The sequence below is a fragment of the Falco peregrinus genome, chromosome 4, assembly GCF_023634155.1.
Source record: "Falco peregrinus isolate bFalPer1 chromosome 4, bFalPer1.pri, whole genome shotgun sequence".
NCBI lineage: Eukaryota > Metazoa > Chordata > Aves > Falconiformes > Falconidae > Falco > Falco peregrinus.
Genome location: NC_073724.1, coordinates 28,681,410 through 28,696,176, shown reverse-complemented (window position 1 = coordinate 28,696,176; position 14,767 = coordinate 28,681,410).

Here is a 14,767-nt window from a genome sequence, read left to right as displayed (position 1 = left end):
GTATTAAATATCTCCTTTTTGGCTATATAGAAGGGAAATTTTGCATTAAGATGTCAAGAATACCTTAAGAAATTGTCACGGGTTTTTGAAACTCGGCATTTACTGGATGAGAAAGAATTGTTTAAAAAAATGCAGACGTTTCTTCGTTAAGCTGCGGTTCTGCTCAGCCCATGGTCAAAGCTTAAGAGCTCATTGTCAGGACTTGGCAGTCACTTGTCACTGGAATTTGCAGAAGAACATTCCTGGTTATAAACACTTAAATGAAGCGAAAAATCTCAAAGTGCAACCCTGTAGCTTGCAGCTAAGGGCAAGACCTTGGTAAACCAGCTGAGCAGAAACTTTCAAAGCCACAAAGCTACTATTTAGCTCAGGGCGCTTCAAGGAGTTTATGAAAAGTGGTGTACACAGTTCAGCTGTTAATTTTCATTAGCACTAGTGTAGCAGCCTGGCGTCATGTAACTACCTGTCATATGTTTGTCTGTCTTCAAAGAGAAACTTCCACTTTTGTTCACATGCCTTTTGAACTTATAGTGTGGGACAAAGGAAGAGAAGCGTATAAGGTCATAAGTTGCTAGTTTCTTAATTCCATGGAGCTGGGACAAATGAAGCAAACAGTGAAATCACAAAAGCGTGGAAGTGAAATTATTAGAGTAGAATAATAACACGTACGACAACATGTTCCTACTGAAGAGTCTTCCCAAAGGCATAAATGCTTCGTTTGCATATCATCAGATGAGATCATCAAAAGGATTTCTAACAGCTCTAAGATTCTGGGGAGTAGTTCTCCAGCTGACTGGTAATGCATAATGACAGCTTTCAGTGGTAGTGATGCAACTGGGAGCTACTGTCATGTGCCGAATCTAAAAGTCTGCTGGAAATTCTTGGAAGGTTTATGCTGGCGTGGGTGGGTTTTGGCCATGAATAATGGAAAAATGAATGAGTTTGAAGAAAGGTTCAGGCTGTCTGGAATCTTCAAGTGGCAGCAGTGGGAACTTTGTTTAGAGATACTTGCTTTCCTAAACTTGACTTTCAGAGGTAAAAGCAGCTAAAGGTGTTAGCCTTCAGTTTATTTGGTCTATCCTGGTGATTAATCTCAGCAATTCTTGGAAGTGAGTTCTTGCACTGAGTGAGTTCTGCAAGTACTTTTCTGAGCAAGTCACTTGAGAAATTAAATCGGTTAGTAGCAGCGGCAGTCCTAGGTGCTGGGTATTAGTATTGCCAAGAAAGAATGATAAAATATTTGGATGCTTGATTCTGTAAATTCCTTTTTCCATGATAGCAGATCAAGTTGGGAGAAGTACAGATCGCAACCAACAGAAAGCTTTTTGTTACTAAAGCTGTTACTAATAGCAGATAACTTTTCCCACAAGGCATTCACTTACTTTCACACATGTAATTACTCTCGAAGAGCAATAACTTGGAGGCCAATCCCAACCCCTGGGACCTCCAGCTCCTAGGCAGGTAGTTAAGAAAGTCCCTTGAAGAACATTTTGCTTCATCAGGTGTGTATATGTAATCCTGTATTATTTTTTTTTTTTTGTCTGGATATAGCAACTGCTTCCTGCTTGTACATGATCCAAGTTAATGCAACCCATGGTGGATTATACTAACGTGGGTAGTGGCTTTGTACACAGCCAGCAGGCCCTTTGGTGTTCTGAATTTACCAGTTCTGATGGATTTAACAGGACAGCTGGTCTCCAGAGCTTACCAGTTCCTGGGAGACTTTCACATGCTGCTTCTCAGCATGTAATCTAACGTAATAACCATTCCTCTATCCAGAGCTGTAGAACCCCTTCACACTCATACAGAAGGGCCTTTATCACATATAAACTTTTGACAACGTAGTAAAATGATGCTCAGAGCTAACTTTTCTTGACCCCAAATTATCAAGAAAACATAGTTTTGATTTCTGAAACCAGCAGATGTCTGTGGTTTCTGGCAGGTCTCTGTAGGAATGGTTCCAGTCCTCGGGCCAGGGCAGTGATCAGTGTGTAGACATGTACCTTGCAATTGCTCTATTACTAACCCATTTCAAACGACTGGGATGTGCAAGGGAAGCCTGGCATAGGAAGCGTGAGCTGTCATGCCTAAATGCACTCTTATGTCCATCTTAGCACTTCTAAAGTCAGCATGATTTAAGGCCCTAAGAAAAGGGATTGTGTGTCAAAGAGCTCTATTATACCAGCTTGGCTGGAAAAACAAATTTACTTATTACAGTGATTTTTCTCTGTCATTCTCAGGCCTATCAGGCAAGAGAAACTTGTTTGCTCTAGAGTAGTTTCTGTTGGTAAGTTTGTGTGTTTGTGCGCATATGTTTATATTTCAGATAAACTGACAGGTTGCCAGGTTGTTTGTGGTAGTGAGAGTTAAGTCTCTCGGTTACTCATTTTTGTTTTCCCACAGCTTTTGACAATTTGGGAACTGTGACTGCTCTCTTCTGAATCATGCTGACTCTGCTAAGCCAAAATAATAATGCTAGCATGTTTATCCATGAACAAGTTATTCATTAGAGGCTATTAACAAAGATGATAGGGTCAGCAAAAGGAGTATGCGAATAGTGGTAGTTTTCTTTTCCTCTCTTCTCTACTTCCCTGGGAAACATGAAGTTTTAAACAAATGGAATGTGTCAATGCAAGGATTTAAAATCCTGAATAGATGTAAAGGCATGGGTTTGAGCATTTGGTTGTTGGTGAGTTTAGTTTCTTTTGGGTTTTGGTTGGGTTTTTTTTCCATACTCTTCTCTGCACTCTAGGCATGCCACTGAGTAGGAACAAGGTGATCATCTTGATCAGTACATAGTAGGAGTTTCTAGCCAAGAGAAAAGCTATACCAAATCCTCCTGTGGGAAAGGCAAAAGAGTGGGAGGTTTACTGCTGCTGTTTAGTCATAATAATTATTGCTTTAAGGAGGTGATACTACTTTGGTCTTTTCTGTGACCTCAGGTTTCTGGTATGTGACAACCTTACCTCTTGAATGTATTGAGAAATTCATAATTCATAGGTGCAAGACGGCAGCTGCATGTTTATAAATCACTTGCTTAGATCAAAGACTACCAAAGCGTCAAGTCTGCGTCAGTCCCATTGCTGCCTGAAGTCCTATGTTCACAAAACGCTGTTGCTTAACTGGTATTTAGGTCAGATGCACAGGTTGGTAAAGCAGTCTCAGGTTAACTAATCCTTCTCTTTATCGTCTAAATGGAGAGGTGGTGAATCATTTGCCCTGCTGCGATCCTTAACCACACAGACGTATAAAGGGAAGCGCTTTGTAGTGAGTCCTTCAGAGCAGCATGTGCTGCCTCTGTACCTGCCCCCTTTCCTCTCCCCAGAGCCCCTGTTACAGTTTTGAACCGAACATGTGATGTCTTCGTTTGTAATCCTGCCTTTGAAATGTTCTTGAGCGTGAGGGGAAAAGCAAAAGCTGCCAAAACCTTCCAAAATTCATGGCTGGTGGGAGTCCACTGTTTCTGTACAGTCTGTACTATTCCCTTTGCACAGGCTTTACCAATGGTGTATTTTGAGAGCCTTCATGCTTCCCAGCCCTTTTCACCCCAGTAATCGTATACTGAAGACCAAAAAGACAATCTCTTCTAAAATGCAAAAAATTAACTTTGTCTTGCTTTGTCATGTAGGAAACAGGTATATTTCCTTTTCTGAGGGATATAACTCTGCTAAATCAGATAATCAACAAAAGTCAAGTCCGTGATGCAAAGCCACCTTGATGAAGCTTTCAAGTGTCTGGGGCACTTGAGCAAGTAATCGTGCAACACAAAACCCCATTTCCTCTCCACACCCCTGACCTGCCCCCCCTCCCCAGCTGAGTACTTCATGACTGTTGGATTATTTTTTTAAAGATACCTGCAATTAAGGCTTATTCTTAACTCAGCTGTACTTACTGGCAGTGGATTTTAATGGTGCCTACAGCATTTTAAACTTTTGCTTTAATATTGCTTCTTAACCTCATGTAAGAAAATTCAGCACTCGCTGGATGTGTTAGTGTACTACTACAATTTTTAATCTCTATTTGGATGTGAATTTTTAATGCACAAGCTTTGTAAAAATTGAGAGTAGTGAACTTCTGAGGGTTTTGGCAGGAACTTTCTCCTTTTTCCAAAGTAGTATGAAATTTCCTAGTAATCAAATCACCTAGGTGTGTCCAAATGCAGATAATATGTACCAGCTTTTTTATCACCCCAAATCAGTTGCATGAGATAGAGAAGTTAGAGAAAATCATGTAACATTGTAGGTATGTATATTTTTCCACACAACTGTAAGAAGAAACAATATCAGTCAGACCAGTTCAGTGCTCTTCCCTGTTCGTCAGCTTTTTTTTATTATTTTTTTGCTTGTCAGCATAGTCTAAAATAATCACCACGAGCAGCTGTTGGATTTGAAGATTCTATAAAATTTCTTAGAATATGCTGCATGGGTAAGAATTAATTCACATTTGTGATCCCATTCATTAGATTGTGAATTACCCATGCTGGAGAGTCAGTGTAGTGATCATGTTGTAGGTAGGTGTGGGGTTGTCTTTCACTGTCCCATCCAAGGGCTGTCCATAAATTAATGAGAGAAGATAAATACAACCACCATCCTGTAAATAACAGAAATTGCGACCTCAGCAGGAACAGAGCTGAAACTGCAGGTTCCAGTGGGGAATAATCACCGGTAATCTAATACTGATGGTTTCACTGGGATGATTTTTCCCTGATGTTGTTCCTATCTTTTTCAAAGCACACGATTTATATTTAGTTACTCAAACAGGGCATTTCAGTTGTGATTATTTAACTGAAATGCTCAAGAATTTATGATTTCAGTTTACACTAGGTGGTTTCATGTCATGTGCGCTGCAACATATTTTACCTGTCATGTAGCCAGAGTGGCAGTGTAAATGCAGAGATGAAAAAAAATTTTATTCCTGAGCTAATATCTTCGTGTTTTCACCTCACTGCAAAACTATCCAATGTAAAGTACCTCAGTAGTGCACACTAAATTCTCAATAAATTTGGTATTTTTTTAACTACAGGTCAGCTTTTAGTAGCTTTACGAAAAGAATATATCAGTTTCATTCTTTTGAAAGTAGCTCACTTTTTTAAAATGTGTTCTGAATGCATATATTATTGCTTGATGACTGATACATTTCACCCAATCGGTATAAAAACATGACACTTTATTACTGGACTGTTTTATTTCAGAAAGAAATTGCTAATTTAAAAGCTTTTCCCTTTTTTTTTTGGATTGGTCAATGAAATAGACTTGGCAGAAATAATCAGAAAAGATGAATAAATGATCCCAGCTTACTGCATTTTCCCCAAGCATGAATATATTGTCTTCTGAAGTTATAACTAGATAATCCACTGAAATAACATAAACTGTATAATCTTCTCTGAGAAAAAAAAAAATACTGAAAAGGCTTGAGAAAAGAATAAATCCCTACTTTATTTTCCCACCAAAGCAATAGGAAATTGTGCAAACTTGTGTACTTTCTTGATAAATTGATGTGTTGTAGGCAAAAAGAGGATGAAGAACAGAGGAGTCCAGTGATTTTGAAATGGAGTCCTTCTACTCTAAGCAGCCTTTCTTACTGGCTGTCGAAAACACTTAGAGTGAATTGGATTCTTTAAAAATCCACTTTATCCTTCTATAAATTAGTAGCATGTCTGAACAGTTGCACATTAACAGTATGAATGATCCAGGTTTTGAATGTTTTAAGTGACTGTGGATAGCCTGAGGTTACAATAATGATTACTTTAACACAGCATGAAATGCTTGCCCGTTTTTTGGGTTTGGGTTGGTTGTGGGTTTTTTTTGTAGTTACTAGAATTTGTGGTATAGTAGACAGTTCATACACATGTAAATCTACCCAGTGATACAACTAATCTGGAGAGAACTCACTTCTCACATGCCATGTCCTGTTCATGGGCCATCATTTTGCCCAGTACTTTCTAATGTCTAAACATGGGTTGTTCAACCCACCCCAAGTACCTCCCATGCTAACATTGCAGCTGTGGAATTGAATTTTTTGCGTAGACCTAAAAAATAAGAATCTTTGCTTTTAAAATCACAAAAACTGTGACATGTCAACATTTTGTTTTCATATGGCTGGGGGGTGTCAATTCACCTGTGTACAGCTATAACCGTCCTTCTCCCTCTGAATGTCAATTTTTAAACCTCTTGAAATCCAGTGCAATGCTTCCCGTTCTCCACTGTCTCCCCTTTCCCTATCCTGAACTCCTTTCTAGACCTCGTGTGCTCCTTGGGTTAAATCCTGGCCTTCATCCAAGACAATGGCAAGGCTTTCTGAGAGCTTCCAAGGTCTGCACATCCCTATCATGATTCAGAACCTGCCTTTTTTTGTCTCAGCAGCGGGGCTTAGTGGTTTTCACAGGCCTGGATTCACAAATGTTCTACCCCTATGCCCAGGCTTTTATCAGCAGTGTAATTTTGTAGTAGGTACAACTTGGCTGAATTTCCGTAGTTGAAGGCAGAGAACTAATAAATTATAAACACAGCAATACATTTAGACTTGCATTTATTTTGCAATTAGTCACTTTATTTAAGTCTCTGTTCTTACTTATTTTTTATTTACATTGGCAACAGGTGTGATGCTTCATTTTTTTTAAAATTGCTTGCAATAAAGCTGGCCAATAATGTGCCCATATTCAACAGGTAACAGGTTTGTTGTAGTCATTGATAATGATATTTCAGGTTGTAAATCTTCATGGCAAGCTGCACATTTTCAGGATTGAATGGACAAATACTAAAATACACGTGCTTTGAATAATAAAGGTGTGCTGGAAAAGAAAACCAGATTTCAGTCATGAACTATGAGAAAGCACTACAGTTACATATAAATTCAGGGCAAGGAAACACCATTCATTTTTTAAGTTATAGTAGAAATATTGTTTGGGTTATTTCCCTTTTAGGTTCAAGGTCCTTTAATGTCATAGCAAAGGAATTACTCTTAAGAGTTCATGTTTCCAACTTCTAACATGAGGTTTGAGAGACACAAAGAGTAACTCAAAAGCTAAAGAGCCCTTACTGATACTCAACTAAACATCTCCAGAATGAATTATCAAATTGTTTTGAGTGTGTCAACCAAAACATGAGTTTTCTGACCATTACCCTCCTGCTCAAAAATCACATAACTTCCCTGTGACGGGCACTATTAAGTGAAAAAGTGATACTGGAATAACTAATGTAGTTATGTTATTTCTCTTAGCAGTCTGAAAGATGAACACAAGCATTAGGCCACCAGTAAGCTGGCTGTAGGGTACTCCACGGTGATTCTGGTGATTTGCAAGACTGCAATTTGGGAATCAGCTTGCAGGCTTGAGGCATTCTTTGTATACTTCTGTGGCATTGGGTAGGTAGTGGTATTAGTACAGAACCTGTTATTTATGTTAAGAAGCTTCTACAAGATAGCAGATCCTGATAAAATTCTTCAAAGTCATCTGTCCCTGCTAAATAACATTGTTACCTTATACCACTTACCTAAAAAAACCCAAGCCTATAAATTCCTCAGCTGTTTCTTATACATTTAAACAGGGTTTATCTTTTCCCTTATCAGTTTACAAGTCTTATCTTTATTGCAGGTGATGTGCATTATTTACTTCACCTTCCTGCTGGAATCCCTTATCAACCTATTCTGAATCAGAGCAAATCATACCTTGATAAACTGTGCTAAGCTTCTCCATTTGTAACATACTGCAATTGCAAAACCATTTGCAAATTTGTGTTTTCCAAAGGGAAAAAAAACAACAAAAAAACAGACTTGAATTTGTATTGTCTTAAGACTGTATCACTGAATAAAGAATAGTGAAGTTTATTTGATACCTGAAAAAAGACATATTAGTTCCAAAAGAAAAAGTGATTTCAGCATATTATTTGAAGTTGGCAGCGTATGGCCCCTCAAATACTCTTGGAAGTAATAAAATTGTATCTAAATCTCCCTGTGACATTTACTTCAATTTAGCCTACAGCATATCTGCTGATTAATAACCAATGATAGACTAAGATGCCATTTGTTGAAAGCTTATCTGTCTGCAGTTGGCCTTTGTGGATATGTAAAGTAGGAGATGGTGCCTAAGTGAGTTGTTTGTGTCTGTGAACAGTGGATGTCTTCCTTACAACTGCACAGAGAATTTTTAAGATGACCTTTTGCTGTTGCATTCATCAGTGGGGCAGGCAGGAAATTTCACATGACCGTGAAACAGCTTTCCATGTCCCACCTTGCCTGCGCAATCTCACCGCGCGCCCCTGCGCAGCCTATGCTTTGCTAGGGAGAAGGTGGGCACTGCTGGCAGCAGCCATGCCATCACTCCCCAGCAGGCAAGGCTGGAGGAGCACGGTCCCTGGGGTCCCCGGCCATGGGGATGGTGCTTGTCCATGATGGAGCATACATCAGCGCTTCCCAGCAGAGTTTTGGCCAAGGCCACTGGTTGCTCCTCAGCTGCAGTCCCAGGGCACAGGTTGGGGGGACCGAGGGGCAGTTTAGCTGCAGCCCTGCCAGTCCGGAAGGAAGAGGGCTTGCCATTGCAGAAGCAAGATGAAGCAGCTGTGGGCCTGTTTTGGCTAGCACTGACGGTCTGTGGTGGAGGTGGTTCACTCTTCACGCATCATGCGACCAAGCACCAAAAGTACTTTCAGTGCCTGGCAGACCTCAGGGTGACTTCAAGCTGGGGTTCCTGTTTGCTTTGCCAAAGAAGCGTTTTGCAAGCCGCCAGAGGGGCAGGCAGGATGGCTCCAAAAAAACGAGCACAATGGTGGCAAGGCTGAGATCTCCACCCTGAGCAAGTGGTGTTTCTGGAGTGCCTCTCTGCTGGACTCAAGCTGGAGAGTGCTGCAGGACTGGCAGTGCGGAGTGCTGTGCGCCTGATTGCTTCTCTGTGCCCTTCCAGCCTATGCCTAAACAGTCAAGGAAAGAAAAGTTATGAGTGATGACAGCAGATATTGGGGTGGAGGGGGCCACCTGGGGCTTGTTGAACTGGAGCTTGGTTAGCCCACACCCTTTTGCGTCCTCCCTACTCTCAGAGGGGCTCCCTGTGATTTTGAACTCGGTTGCACTGGGGATGCTCTGCACTCTCACAGCAGCTGCCAAAAGCTGCACTGGCCTCGAATGCCCCCTTGTCTGCGGCCCTCAGGGAGGTGGCTCTGGCGGTGGCTGCGATGTCAGGGCCAGAGGTAATGCTCCAGGGGATGCAGAGGCAGCAATAGTGCTCCCATGTGTATAAATAGTTCCACGTACTGCTCGAGTGATGGTGGCAGGGTACTATACCACTGCTTTGTTTATATCTGTGGAAGCGCTGTGGGCATGGTAACAGCATCAGGTTTGTGCTGTGAGTTATTTTGATTCTTTTTCCCCCAACACAATCTGATTCATAAATATCCTTGGTTTTCTCCATCATCGTTTCTTGTCTGCAGTGACAGCTAAAAAAACAAGTTTTCCAAATTAACGGACAGATCCCAGTTTGGCAGTACTTTAGTGGTGGCCCAGAGTAAGAGCTGTGTATTCACCTGCGTGCACACAGATGACTGGCACATACAAGCCCAGGTAGCCCCAGCATGGTCATGCTTCTCAGCTGCTACTGGGCTGGGAATGACCTGGCTAAGAGACTTCATGATTCAAATCTGCAGCAAAATCATCTTTTATGAGGTGGGCAGTTAGATGTCACTTTGCAATGCTGAAAAATAAACATTTCCATTTCCAGTTTGAACACTAAGTGCTACCGTCTAACCTCGTGTTCTCAACACTAACGGACAAATCCATTTCTGAATTACTTTCCTGGTGGTGAGTGGAATTAGGTGGCCGACCAAAGAGCAAACGTGATGGGAAGAGACTATTCCTGGTATCGTGGCTGAAGACTGGCAGTGTGTGTGCGATGATTAGGATGCAGGTGAGGAATCGTTTGTGGTGACTAGGTTAAGGCACTGGTTTCACGCAGCTGTCTCACCTTCAGATGGACCTCGTATTTCAATTACTCCCTTTTTCCAGGGAAAGAGGTCAGTGTGAGGGAGGTGAAGCAGTATGTAGCAAATCACCAAGTTGCATAATTCTGCAACTTTGCTAACTCAGCAATTCGTGTTTGTGGCCCTGACTGCATGTTCATGACCCTTCAGAAAAAGGGGTGCAATGCTGAAGTGGGAAGAGGAAATAAATAGCTCAATAAAAGGCTTGTGAGATGGACTTTTTCTGAGAAATAACTGCCTCCTCAGATATAAAATGGTCTCCTTTATAACGTGCATTACAGAGGTAATATTTCTGATGGAAACCAAGTGAGAGGCTGCTCTCTTAAGGCACACTAATAAAGTCTAGTATTTGTTCAGGTGAATAAATACACTGTGACTTACTTTACCTACACCGGATAGTTCATTTATTTGCTTCAGGTTTTTTACAAATATTAGGGAAAGGGACATCTCAAGAGTCATATGACTACAGGTGACTGTATGGGGAAATAACTGGTGGGAGCTACGTACTTTTATGTCTCTGCTAGTACTTTGCAACTCAGCAAAAAATCAAGAGGCTTCCATATTAGAGATAAGGGAGAGTCTTTGTGCATTTCTGTGTAGGAAAAATGTTTATTTCCCTCCTAGCATTGTATTTACTTTTTTTTTTTTTTTCTCTACTGTTTCACATTATTATTTTAGTGTGCTTGCTTTTTCCTGGTAAGAGCTGCCAGACCTGCATTTAAAACAAAAAAACTTCCCAGCCCCCCTGCACATGTCCAGGTAGTAAATGTCTAAAAGTAGTTCTAGAAGCAAAGTTAAAGAGGGAGTTCTTAATCAGTTTTTCTTCTTTCCAAAGAGCAGGCAAAACATAGGGGTTTTTTCAAAAAATATTTTTTTCCTCCTTGATCTTTTTCCTTTAAATGACAAACAAAGCATTGACCTCTTTCTAGATGATTTTTTTAATCCTTTGCTGGAACTGGAAGGCAGCAGTGTTAGCAGGAGATCTCAAATATGTGTCCTGTTCAGCTGAGAGCAAAGCTGTGCCCAAGGTACCTCTTAACACACTGAATTCATGTGTCCATGGACCACAAGACGTCCCTGATAGTATGAAGCAGTGCTTTGTACAACAGAAGAAAGAGGAACTTGCTGCCTGGCTGCTTCTGAACTAGTGGGGCCTCTTTCGCTCTGATACTGCTGGGTTTGGTGAGACAATGACCTTTTTGCAGCCCTCTGAGCCCAGTGAAGGGTGACCCAGAGCGGTGTGCTCCTGCACGGCAGGAAGGCCGTCTGCGCAGGATCAGCACTGCAGGCTGAGGTGACCCCACAGCTGCAATCTGTGCCTGGCTGCCCCAGGGCACCTGCGGGTGCCTGGAGTCACCCCTGGAGGAGTCCAGAGGTTGGTTGCTCTTCTCTGTCTCACATGATGGACCAAGGGCTGAGCTGAGCCGTGCACCTGCATCCTGCCCGACTGGTGTGGGCTGATGGACAGGGCACACCCACGAGACTAATAGTTACTCTTCCCTCATTAACAAACTTAATCAGAGCTTAGTCCTAACACTAGTCATCAAGCACCTTAGTAATTTTAAAGTATTTTAATGACCTATTTTGTATATTTATTCTAGACTTTTTATGAATCTGTATCAAGCATCCATCCACATCCTCATTTCTGTCAATGACCTGTTGCTTACATTTTATTGCTCTGTATAAAATGCAACACACTGGTTCGTTTGACTTCCCAAACTGAACTCTGCCAACACGGCCGAATGCCACCTCGTGATCGCAGCAGAAATTGCACTTAATCACTTACGCCGCGGTATTCCGATCAACGAAGTCGCTTATAGAAGAGTCTTTAAAGACAGATAATTTATCTTTCTGATTAGAGAAGTCTGTTATAAAATCGATGCTTACTGTGAGTAAATCAATTTGTTATCTCCCAATTAGAGCACTATACAGTTACAAAGCATCATTTGATTATGATGAGATGCATTTTCCCAAAGGAAATATTTTCCATGCCATTTTAAGTACAGTTTATATTATATATATATATATACACGGTATTTCCCAAGATACCTCTTGATTGATGGGTTGCCATAGACCGGATGGAGCATTTCTGTTTGGGTGTTCCTTGGCTATATTTGTGTTTCAAAAAGATGTGTTTTCTCCACTGTTGTGTCATTCTGTTTGTAGAGGTAACGCCGAGACAAAACCCCTTTTGTAGAGAAGAATTGCTATTTTCCCTATTATGACTTCATACAAGCATCTCTCCTCTTGCAGGCTATTGCACTCTCAAACCTGTATTTTCTTACTGAATTTTCCCCTGTTTTATAGTACCTTCATGCCAACTAGGAGCATCTTCTCCAGGGATCAGCTTTGTGGATTAGCCTGCATTCATGAGGAGCAGCGTTTGTATATCACAGGATCTGGCTGGATGCTCCTGCAGGCTGCTAAGCCTCCCTTTGGGATCGGTACCTATGGGTGTACTGTGTTGCTGTCAGCCCCAAGTCAGGAGGAACTGTGCAACCCAACTCTCAGAGCTGTCCACGTGGCAAAGTGTGCCCTGCAGCATGGGGAGTGAGCCCGTGGTCCCTGGAGAGTGGGCAAGGCACTGGGCACTACTGCCTGTGCCCCTGGGTGGTACTGTGCTTGCTGGTGGTTGTCACCCTCTAGTACTGCCAGCACGGGGTGACAGTATTACGCTGCTAAGGGAGGACAGCATGGGGCACCCAATTCCATCAAGTCTGTGCATTAAGACATGATGCAATTTTTCCTCCCTTACACAGATTTCTGTGGTGCTTTACTAGTCACAACTTGATGCTTCCCCTGACCCAGCTTGGAATACAAATTTCATATGTGTACAGTGTGACTGCTTTGAAACCAGAAAATCCAGTGCCTCTCCAGGCATAAAATACCATCCCTGGTCCTGTGTTGGCATGAGAAGTGTTTTTGAGAACTGTATCAGGTGGCACCTGACACTTTGCTTTCTTGGTCTCTCCTGATGCACCACAGTTCCTGATGCAATTTCTTATTGCTCTGCACTCATTTCTTTCACGCTGACCCACAGGAAGATGTTAAGAAAGGGAATTGTTCTTCCACCTTTCTATGAGATTGAGCTCTGAATGGTAAAGTTCATAAGCAAAACTAATAACTTCTGAAAATAAACAAGTACTCAGAATGCAACAGATTGTCTCCAGCCACAGAAGAAAACAGGGCCTGCCTGAAAGATGTAAACTCCTAAAATAAATGGCACAAGTTTTAACAGGCACATAAACGATTTTTTCAAACTAATTTTCATATGTATATAATTATATTCACATAAAAAAGAGAGGAGAAAAAACATAAACTATTCTGGCCAAACTCTTGTCTGTGCAACCTCTCTGGTGTCTGTGGAGTTACAGGAGGAGAGGGTTTGGCCTTTCATCTTGATAGTGTGAATGCACCAGTGCAGAAACAAATAATGTATCAAAGGTGGTCAGTACACTGTACATCTGTTTATCTATTTGGGACATTTTTTTATTTTTTTTTTTAAGGTTTTGGGGGTTTTTTTCAGTGAAGATATCCATATAGAAGACTGAAAGGTGATTGTCATTAAAGTTTCTGAAGTGCTGGTTTACTTCTAAATGCTGCAGTAAAAAGCCCAAGGAAAAAAAAAAATCCTTTTTACAAGAACCCCTAGTCACTTATAAGGGAGCTGATCTCACCCAACAGACTGTGAAGCTGATATTTAACCAGAAGCAGGAAGGTTCATCATTTGGTAATGAGGTACCTGCAAACCCATCTGATGAATAAAGGCTGTCAAACAAAATCTCTTGGCACGGCTCATCCACCTGCAGGGCTTACTACAGATGGCATGACAGTGTCAGTCAAGAGATGTCGATGAAAAAGCGGTGTGTGCTCCAGACAATATTTTCTAATTCTTCAAATGCTGCAGGAACAAAGGATAGAATTTCTATATCCTCAACTGTGACTTTCAGCATAGAGAGGGAAACGCAGTCCCAGTCTGGTGTTAGAAGCAAAACACAGTGTAAAACAAAAAAATTACATATGCATTATTTAACACCATTACTGGAGAGGATGCAGTGGTGGGGAAAAAGCTACTATAAGAGGATGAAACAGAATCCAAGAGCATTTATAATATTCATCTTCCCTGTGGCACAGACTGGCACACATACAGCTAGCCGTTATTTGTTGCAATTTGTACAATTCAAAGCTGTTTTTCACCCCTTTTTAAAAGGCCTACCCAGTAGTCTTCACTCAAAGGAAAACTGTAAATGGTAGTTACTGAAGGCTGGAGCTCTATTCATCTAATAATGTAGAGCTGAGTTGTACAATGAAAATTGTCAGTTCTTTAAGGCTGTGTTGCATTGCTGTAGACACTGCAGATGTTAAAGCTTTATGGAGCTTATAGGGTACCATGCATGTACATAAAAGACAAGTGTATAGAAATATATGGTGATAAAGAAAAATATGATTTCTTCCTCCAAATCAAGATGTGTTCTGGGCTTCATTCAGCCACCTTCCTCATGGTGAAGAGCTTCATTGGCACTTAACCCAAGATGAGTTACTGAGAGCTAACTCTAGGCAAGACGTACAAATGAACCAAAAGGTCCTACCCTGGTCATGTGCAGAGGCAGCTGGTGTGCAGCCAGACAGATGGGTCTGCAGCAGGAAACGTAGCTGTGTGGTTCCCAGGGCCAGCTTCTCCCAGCGCTGAGGGAGTTTCCTGGTGAACAGCCCAGCTGCCTCATCAGTGGCAGCAACCAAGGCTCATGGGCTGCAATGTTCAGAGGAGACGGGACGGTTGCTCTGCAGAGACCCCCACTGCT